This window comes from Pseudophryne corroboree, chromosome 6, assembly GCF_028390025.1.
Source record: "Pseudophryne corroboree isolate aPseCor3 chromosome 6, aPseCor3.hap2, whole genome shotgun sequence".
Lineage (NCBI taxonomy): Eukaryota > Metazoa > Chordata > Amphibia > Anura > Myobatrachidae > Pseudophryne > Pseudophryne corroboree.
This window is the reverse complement of record NC_086449.1, coordinates 684,151,684-684,162,241: the sequence shown is the minus strand read 5'-3', so window position 1 is coordinate 684,162,241 and position 10,558 is coordinate 684,151,684. Positions and strand designations below refer to the sequence as shown.

The 10,558-nt window shown below is 43.5% G+C and overlaps 1 long non-coding RNA gene across 1 annotated transcript in view; it reads left to right on the top strand.

Annotated features, from left to right (window-relative positions):
- Positions 1-6,191: 6,191 nt before the first annotated feature.
- Positions 6,192-10,558, top strand: part of LOC134935575 (uncharacterized) — a 199,088-nt gene continuing 194,721 nt past the window's right edge. Inside the window, exon 1 of the long non-coding RNA XR_010180262.1 lies at positions 6,192-6,293. This is a non-coding gene — a long non-coding RNA (uncharacterized LOC134935575). The remainder of the gene's footprint in view (positions 6,294-10,558) is intronic.

Genomic DNA, 10,558 nt, shown 5'->3' with positions numbered 1-10,558 from the left:
GAACACAGATTAAATATTCTCAAACAATATTCTAACCATAGTGTGTCTCAACACTTTTCTAATGTTCATCAAGGTAAGATCGATGGGTTAACTATGATAGGGGTTCAACATGTGAAGACCACCATTCGTGGGGGTGACAGGTACCGCAAGTTGTGCGAGAAAGAAGCCCTATGGATATTCCAATTAAGAACATTGGCCCCTGCAGGGCTGAATGAGTGCATAGATTTTGAATCATTTGCCAATTAAGGACTGTTTGGAACCCTCTTAGAAATGTGTTGGGAGTGGTGGTCTAGCAGTTACAGGCCATTCCCAGAGTGCACATTTGAAGAGAAGACCGACCATCCTTATATTGGAAGACATCTATAAAGTAAAAATAAAAATAAAAATAAAAATGTAAATTAAGATATAATAACAATAAAAATTAGACAGTATGTGTTGAGCTTGTTTTAAAATAAGTAGAGTGGTTAGTTTGCATTAGAATAAAAAAAACACTTCTGTTTCATCATATAATCATAAACTTATGGAATATGGGTATAAGAATGCTTCCTTAAATTTGGGGTCATAGAAGCATTATCATCTTTACTAATAAAAACGAAGAAATTTATTTAGAAGAAAAATAGTCTGGAGGTAGATTATCAGTTTACTATAGTTAGACCAACTAGTTCAGTTAGTTCGAGGTCCGGACGAAATAAGATTTAATGTGATGTGATGAGATTGCCCCATATTTTATATTTTATATTTATATTTTTTGGTGTGCAGGCAAATATAATATATGCATTTTTATAGTATACGCAATAAAGATTGTATTTGACTGAAGGATGAAAACATTGACAGATGGAATAGTTGCTTGAGATTCTCCACATAGTTGTATTGTTTACCATCTCTATATATGCATAAAAATGTAACATTCTATCAAGTAGCTACATAGCCTGGAGGTAGTGTCTTGGTTTACTATAGCTAGAGTACCCAGTTCGATTCCCGAATGACTTATATATATATATTTTTTTTTTATTATTTATAATTTTTTATTATTTTTTCTTGTTTATATATTCTTTTTTATATATCTTACTATTATCATGTTTATGATGAATTATTGAACAAAAATAGGATATTATATTATGTTTAGAGATAATATTTATATAATTGTATATCGATTATTATCCTGCTATTTCTGAAAGATGTGTTTATAGACAGACGGGCAGATGAAAGGTTAATGTGAGTCTTTTAATTAAAGAACAGGTGAGCTAAGAGGTGGATCAGGAGGTGGATCTTAGACAGGTGTTGCTATTTTAGGTGAATGATTACACCAATTGAATTGAGGCTGCTATATATAAAAAGGGCTCTATTGTCTAAAAATCATTACTCTATGAGGAAGCTTCAATTAGAAGCGAAACGCGTCAGAGAAGGAGCCCTGTGTGACCTAACGGACGTTTGACAGTAGGTCCTATTGATGTGCAGACACTGCCTGAGACCGATAAGCGGGAGACGGGAGGACGCGCTATATGCGGCGGCTTGAGGACGGGAGCAGAATCATCATACCAGCGCCTGCAGTGCGCAAAGCCCCGGGAGCCGGATACAACCTCCATCCCCTAATGCGAAGTAAGGTGTGTGTGATGACCTAACACAGCAGAAGACGGAGTATACCATTCACGGACAGTGATAACCGGGAGTTTCACATAGGTGCTTGCTGTGCACCAAACCCCAGGTGACATTTAGCTTCTCCGTGCTGTTTGGAGATTTCTCCATGTATAAAAGGACCATTTACAATTGATATAGTGGTTCGATTTACCTACTTGACACACACCTAATCTCATTTCTATGAGCATAAATTAATGGGACTGTTCCATGCTGAAAATACCAAAGAATGGACACTGTCAAAGTATGAATATTGATTAGTCATATATGGTCACAATTAATTATATGATCCACCTCTTATGCTCAATTAGTAAAGTATAGTATTTATCTTTTTATGTGTATGCGCATACATAACTATTTAATTTTATGTTTATTGTTTATAATTTATTTTACGGATATTAAATTTATTTCAATCATTAATCAAGTGTCCTCAAGTCATGTTACCTTTATTTAATAGCGCAAGAGGTTAACTAGAATCTTTTTTGCTACACCTGGTTTTAATCAGGTGTGATTACGTTGGCCACTTCCACAGGCCATTTCACCTTGTTTGCGGCTATTTAAATTGTATGAGCTGTAAGAGAATTATTTATTTATTTATTTATATATTATTTATAATTGCCGATAGCGCCTGACATCAGTACTAGTATTTTGAATGCCATGCAGCATGCCCTGTTGCAACCTGCCAAATCTCAGTAAGATGAGCATGGCTACATCTGTACTTCACATCCAAAATGGACTCCATATGTCAGGACATCACTTCCCTACAGACCCTCAACAACCTGCCCCCTCCTTTCCGTGCCCACCCCTCCCTACCCATTTTAACTACTCTGACTTCTGTTTACCCTGTATCTGGAAATGAAGTAATGGCCCTTCACAGTACCCCCTCTCCACCTCCCCACTAGATACTATTCCTGCATGCCTCCTCTGCTAACTCTCTACTTCTGCCTGTTCACATCTTGTAAACTTCCACAATCTCTCCCTCTCCTCAGGCACTGTCTCTTCTGCATTCAAGCATACCCTTGTCTCTCCCATTCTTAAAAAATCCTAAGACTCTCTCCAACTGCCGACACATTTCTCCTGCATTTTGCCTTCAAACTCCTCAAGCGCATTGTCTGCAACCACCTAACTGCCTTTTTTTCCCTCCCACTCCCTGCTTGATCATTTCAGTCTGGCTTCTATCCTTTTCACTCCACTGGAACTGCCCTCATGAAGGTCTGCAATCACCTCCATGCTGCTAAATCCAAGGGACACTACTCTCTATGGACCACCCTCTCCTCCTGCAAATCCTTCACTTCATTGGTCTGCGTGATACTGCCCTCTCTCTTGGCTGACCACTCCTTCTCTGACTACTCCCATGACTCCACCTCTCTCTCACTTCCATTAACTGTATGTGTCCCCCAAGGTTCTGTTCTTGGACCTCTCCTTTTCTCTCTCTATACATCCTCTTTGGGTGAGCTCATTCGCTGTTTCGACTTCCAATATCATCTCTATGCTGATGATACTCAACTGTCTCTCTGCTATCTCTTCTTGGATGTCTTAGTGCTAGCTTAAACTTACATGTCTAAGACTGAGCTGACCATCTTCCATACCGGCCGTATAACCTCAATTCCCGCAACTTCAGTATCTTTTGATGGCACAACTTTCTCCTCTAGTTCCTAATAGTGCTGTTTTGAAGTTATCCTTGATTCCTCCGACTCCTTCAAATTGCACATTGAGTATCTCTTGCAGTCATGCTGTTTCCATCGACAAAATATTTCCAAGATCAGGCCCTTTCTCACACTAGATCAGGCATTCTCAACCTCTGTTCTCAAGGCACACTAACCGTCCAGGTATTAGTGATATCCATGCTTGAGCATAGGTGACTTAATTAGTACCTCAGTTATTTTGATTTAACTATTTGTGCTGAAACCTGGATATCACTAAAACTTGCACTGGTTATGTGCCTTGAGGATCGAGGTTGTAAATGCCTGCACTAGATGTTTCTCACTGGTCATCTCCAGATTGGACTACAGTAATTTACTCCTATCTGGCCTCCCTCACAAATGCCTCGCTCTACTCCAATTTATCCTCAATGCTGCTGCCCAGTTCATCTTCCTCTCCAATCATACACCTCCCCTCTCTTACAAGCCCTACACTGGCTCCTCTTCTCCTTCCGAATCCAATTCAAGCTTCTTACACTTACTTACAAAGCCCTCACCCTTTCCTTAATCACTTACATATCTGACATTATCTCCCTTTACACTCCTACCCACCCTTTGTGCTCCACAAATACATGCCGCCTCCGCTGCCATCTAATTACTTCCTCCCATTCCTGCCTCCAAGATTTTGTCTGTGATAATCCCTACCTCTGGAAATCTCTGCCGCTACCCTCAGACTCTCCACCTCTCTACAAAACTTCAAACGGGCTCTCAAGACCTATTTCTTCATCAAACCTAGAAATCTCTCATCCTTTGTTCCATGCTCCCTTCTACCCTATTTGTGTCACCAATGTCTATCTGCCCCTCCCCTTTAGAATATTAGCTCTCATGGGCTGGGCTCTCTCCCCTCATGTGCTTTTCCCTCTCTTAGAATATTTTTGACTCTATATTCCCTACAATAGCAACTGACCCTCCGTTTCTGCCCCCATTTATTTCAGTGTCATGTCCTGCTGCAGAAATGTTTATATGGTATATCATGTATACCATGCAAGGGCGGATTTAGCGGTCATGGCGCCCCCAGGCACAACAGTAACAGCCTCCCCACTACTTAATTTTATTATTTTCATTGATTGGTTATAAGCCCTTATTTGATGATAGCCAATTTAATAGAATAATATAAAAATGTCACTATGACTTTATTTTTTAGTTTAAACTGTGCATACATATTGACTAAGTATGACAGCTTGCAGGGGCAGTATGTGCATATCCCAGCCATTTACAGGCCATTCAGGATGGCATATGAGGCCTAATTCTGCGTTGAACGCACCAGCAAATTTGTTAGCAGTTGGGCAAAACCATGTGCACTGCAGGGGGGACAGATAACATGTGCAGAGAGAGTTAGATTTGAGTGGGGTGTATTCAAATTGAAATCTAAATTGCAGTGTAAAAATAAAGCAGCCAGTATTTACCCTGCACAGAAACAATATAACCCACCTAAATCTAACTCTCTCTGCAAATGTTATATCTGCCAACCTGCAGTGCACATGGTTTTGCCCAATTACTAACAAACTTGCTGCTGCGATCAACTCAGAATTACCCCCATGGTACAATACAGTGGATATATTTTGCAGTTACCGGTATATATCGGTCTACAGCAGTGGTTCTCAAACTCGGTCCTCAGGACCCCACACAGTGCATGTTTTGCAGGTAACCCAGCAAGTGCACAGGTGTATTAATTACTCACCGACACATTTTAAAAGGTCCACAGGTGGAGCTAATTATTTCACTTGCGATTCTGTGAGGAGACCTGCAAAACATGCACTGTGTGGGGTCCTGAGGACAGAGTTTGAGAACCTGTGGTCTACAGTACCAATACAACCACGCAAGTGCTGTCCCCAAACAAGTGCCCTCCCTAGGCACCTGCCTCACGTGCCTTATGGGAAATTAACTACTTTGTACTTGTCCTGCATTATCTTGCACTGTAAGTCACTATTTTCCTGTTTGGCTCATTTATTTCATACTTGCCTACCTGACCCTCTCCATGTGGGAGAAAATGCTCTGTTCCTGGACTTTCCTGGTAATATATGATTGCCATCACCTGTGGTGAGCCAGTTAATTGATAAGAAAGGTGTTTCACCATAGGTGATGGCAATCATACATTACCAGGAAAGTCCAGGAACAGAGCATTTTCTCCCTCATGGAGAGGGTCAGGTAGGCAAGTATGGTTTATTTCTGTACTTTATTAGGCACTGCGGAACCCTTGTGGAGCCATATAAATAAATAAATAATAATAGTTATCCACTTGTGGCTAGCAAGTAATATGTTAGGTTGAGTTGTGATCCTAAAGCATACTTGCCTACCTGACCCTCTCCATGAGGGAGAAAATGCTCTGTTCCTGGGCTTTCCTGGTAATGTATGATTGCCATCACCTGTGGTGAAACACCTTTCTTATCAATTAACTAGCTCACCACAGGTGATGGCAGTCATACATTACCAGGAAAGTCCAGGAACAGAGCATTTTCTCCCTCATGGAGAGGGTCAGGTAGGCAAGTATGTCCTAAAGCATGCTTGCCTACCTGACCCTCTCCATGAGGGAGAAAATGCTCTGTTCCTGGACTTTCCTGGTAATGTATGATTGCCATCACCTGTGGTGAGCTAGTTAATTGATAAGAAAGGTGTTTCACCACAGGTGATGGCAATCATACATTACCAGGAAAGTCCAGGAACAGAGCATTTTCTCCCTCATGGAGAGGGTCAGGTAGGCAAGTATGTCCTAAAGACTACTCGATCCCAAACTCAGTCCTCAAGAACCCGCATATGTTCACGTTTTCCAGATCTCCTCACAGAATCCCAAGTGAAATAATTAGCTCCACCTTTGGATCTTTTAAAATGTCTCAGTGAGTAATGTGTCAGGACCGAGTTTGGGAACCACTGCTTAGGCAGCGAAAGCACACTGTGACAGAGAAGCAAGTGTAGGTGTAACTCCCCTTTCTGCAGACACAATGATAACCAGTTGTAAAGGTACAATGCTATTTTATTTGTTAAAAATAACAAAAGGAGATAAATTGCTACAAGAAGTACTTTCTGTAGAATACATTTCCAATGAAGACACAACAGTGTTACAATCAGAAACCGTTTCAAACACTTAGGTGATTACAATTTAAGCAATCAATTGAATAACACAGTCCATGCAAATAAATGAGCTTTAAATAGAAGACAGTTCAACTCAAGCAGTCTATTAGTTTATTTATTTAGTTAGTTACAGTTTCTTATATAACATGGCACATTGAGTTGCGTTTTGCATTCTCTGAGCTTTCAAAAACAGGAACATTTCAACATAAGCAGGTAGCTGTTGTACTTGTAGTGAACCAGATTAAGGCGGTTCTTTGCTGCTGTGTGAACGGGTCAGAACTGCGGCTGCGGAGCGCCCGCATTGCGCACGCTCGTTGTTGCCCAGCGACGGCAGTCACCAGGCAACAACACCAGGACCGAAGAAAGCAATCGCAGACCCGATCGCAAGAAGATTAACAGCGTGAAGGAGGATCGGGGCGTCTACTCACCGTTTCCCAGGCGTGGTAAGACGAACGCAGGCGTGTCCAGGCGTTTGGAGGATGGATGTCTGACGTCACAGCAGGGACCTTCATCGCTGGATCCGTTGCACTGGGTAAGTAGCTGCAGGGCTGGTCTTGTTCTGCACAAAACTTTTTTAGCATAGCAGAGCTGCACAAGCGATCGCAGCCCTGCTATGTTAAAATACACTCCCCCATAGGCGGCGTCAAGTTGATCGTATGAGCAGCGAAAAGTTGCTACGTGCGATCCACTCTGAATGACCCCCCCAAGTAAGCAGTCATTGCAATCAATGACCTTTTGAATAAGGAACAGTTCATAACAAGCAAGCTGCTGTCGTACTTGTAGTGCACCAGGTTAAGTTAAACAGTCTATGCAATGAGCTTTTACATAAGGAACAGTTCAACACAAGCAGGTCATTGTAGCATTTGTAGTGCACCAGGTTAAGCTAAGTAGTCTATGCAATCAATGAGCTTTTGAATAAGGAACAGTTTTCTACAGTGGTGCCAAAATCCCTGTTAGCTAACCTGACGGGGTCACTTAAAGTTCACCCTAACATGATTATAGGGCTCTTATGGGGCAGCCATGTATACAATAAAAAAATAAAAATATTGGGGGGCACTAAATAATATGTGAGGCACTAAATAAACATTACTGCATCCGCAAACATGACACTGAAATAAGCATCAGGGAGGTAGGAACTGAGGGTAATGTGCCGTCATAGGGAGTATGGAGTAGACGATAGTCTAAGTAAGAGAAGGAAAAGCACGAGGGGAGAGGGCCCTGTTCATGGTTGCCGACAGCTCTGCCGGGCCTTGGTAAAGAAAAGGGGCATGACCAATGTGCCGGAGGTGTGGCCAGACCTTGCCTCATGGAGGGGCACCGGTGTCCATTCTGGTAGGCGACAGTGGCAGGAGGCGAGTTGTGCTGGTGCAATTGCCCTCACACACAAGGAGAGAGAGGCCTGCAGCAGCTTTCTGTCTCCCGAGCAGCTGCTGCATGTGCTTGACTGGAAAGAGAGACTGCTGCAACAGCAGTCAGTTCCCTCTCTCCTTACACTGTGGCTCTGTGCAACGTGGATGGTAGAGGTGGGCCCCTCCAAAAGGTCCAGGGCCAGGTAAACAGTAACTACCCCCTCCTTGACCTTGGCACCACTACCAGGGCCGGTTCTGGCGCTCTGAGCGCACCGGGTGGCAATAGGGGCGTGGCTTCGTACAGGGGGCGTGGTCATTTACGCCCCCTGTACAGACTGAAATTATGTGCAGTGCGCGATGACGTCATTGCACACCGCATAGCAAAGGTCCTCTCCACGAAGGGAAACTAGACGCGTAGCGTCTAGTTCCCTTCGTGGAGAGGACCTTTGCTGTGCGCGATGACGTCACAGTAAAGGACCTCTCCACGAAGGGAAACTAGACGCGTACGCGTCTAGTTTCCCTTCACAGCGGCAGCGGGGGGGGGGGGGCAGCAGCCAGCGGCAGCAGGCGGGCAGCGGGGGGCACACAGCAGCAGCAGACCTTGCCCTGGTGCACCGCCCTCCGGATGGCACCCTGCGCCCTCCGGAAGGCGGCACCCCGGGCAAAAGTCCTGCTTGCCCTTGGCAAGATCTGCTACTGACCACTACCCCTGCTCATGACAGTAAAGTATTTGCAAGTAACACTGTACACCTGTCCTCTGTAGGATAGAGCTGGATTAAGTGTGTGTGTGTGTGTGTGTGTGTGTGTGTGTGTGTGTGTGTGTGTGTGTGTTGGGAAGGGGGGGGCAGGGGGCAAAGCAGGGCAGTTGGGAGGTATACTCATGCTTAGTGTGCAGATTAACTGAAGTATACTTCTTTGTAATACACTAAAGTCTCTTTCAGAAACAGCGTGTGGATAAATGGTTATAGCCAAATTTAACTTGATTTAAGACTCTCCTGATGCTATGGGGACTTCATTTGGTGCCAAGGAATGGCATTTTATAGTCTATGCCTCTGCTTTTCCCAGCTGCTCCAGCTCCTCACAGCTCACTACCCTCTGCTTCACTCCCAGACATGGCTGGATTAAGCCTTGGGGATGCCCTGTGCACTTAAGACGGGGGCTCTGGTGGAAAGGGAGGGGGTGTATATTAGATTGTGCATGCCTTCCAACATGACCCATTTCAGGAGGTACAAAATGCTCTCTATCTGGACTTCCCTCTTAATATATGATTGGTGTCACCTATGTTGAACTATTTAATTAATAAGAAAGGTATTTCAACACAGGTAAATGCAATCATAACTTAAGAAGGAAATCCAGGTACTATAGAGAGCATTTTGTCCCTCCTGGAATGGGTCATGTTGGGATGTATGGATTGTGTATATGAAATTTAAACCAATGGTGTAAATTAGATTCAAACTAATAGTTTAATCATGCCTGGGTACTCTTTATAGCTCCACCTAATTGAAAGACAACTATTTTAGAAACATTTCTTGTAGCAGAACAATGACAACTTAAACATCCTTAAAATACACATAGAAAAATAAAATCTATAATTTATCTTGTCACATGCAAGAATAACAGCAGCCTCTATACTTCTATACTACTTACACACTGGGACGGGACTCAGGAGGACTGTGTGTGTGTGTGTGTGTGTGTGTGTGTGTGTGTGTGTGTGTCTCTCTCTATACCCTCATTAGATAATGGGCTACACAGGCCCCAGATACCCAGGTGGGGAGGAAGAGAAACTGGGATCCCTGTGTCCATTATAGCTCTCCCCGCCATCCTATCTCTCCTTTGGTTAGAAAGCTCCATTGGTAGCTCATGAAACCTGATACTCCTGTGTTTCTGCCTGCACTGCATACCATCCTGCTCACATTCTGGCTGCCTGGTTCTGCTGCTGCATAAGAGAGAAAGCTAGTGATGTCAGTGCTCTGGCCTGGGGGGCCCCTGACAAAGGTGGTCCCAGGGTATAGTATGGCCTGTGTCTCCCCCTTTATCTGGCTATGCTCCTAGAGGTTTTGGGGCTGGTTTTAGTTTCCAAGCAGATAATAATAATAATAATCATAATAATACAGGTGGAGTATCCCATATCCAAATATTCCGAAATACGGAATGTTTTGAGTGAGAGTGAGATAGTGAAACATTTGTTTTCTGATGGATCAATGTACACAAACTTTATTTAATACACAAAGTTATTAAAAAATAATATTTTACTCACCGGTAAATCTATTTCTCGTAGTCCGTAGTGGATGCTGGGAACTCCGTAAGGACCATGGGGAATAGCGGCTCCGCAGGAGACTGGGCGCAACTAAAAGAAAGCTTTTAGACTACCTGGTGTGCACTGGCTCCTCCCACTATGACCCTCCTCGAAGCCTCAGTTAGGATACTGTGCCCGGAAGAGCTGACACAAAAAGGAAGGATTTTGAATCCCGGGTAAGACTCATACCAGCCACACCAATCACACCGTATAACTCGTGATACTATACCCAGTTAACAGTATGAAATACAACTGAGCCTCACAACAGATGGCTCAACAATAACCCTTTAGTGAACAATAACTATGTACAAGTATTGCAGACAATCCGCACTTGGGATGGGCGCCCAGCATCCACTACGGACTACGAGAAATAGATTTACCGGTGAGTAAAATCTTATTTTCTCTGACGTCCTAGTGGATGCTGGGAACTCCGTAAGGACCATGGGGATTATACCAAAGCTCCCAAACGGGCGGGAGAGTGCGGATGACTCTGCAGCACCGAATGAGAG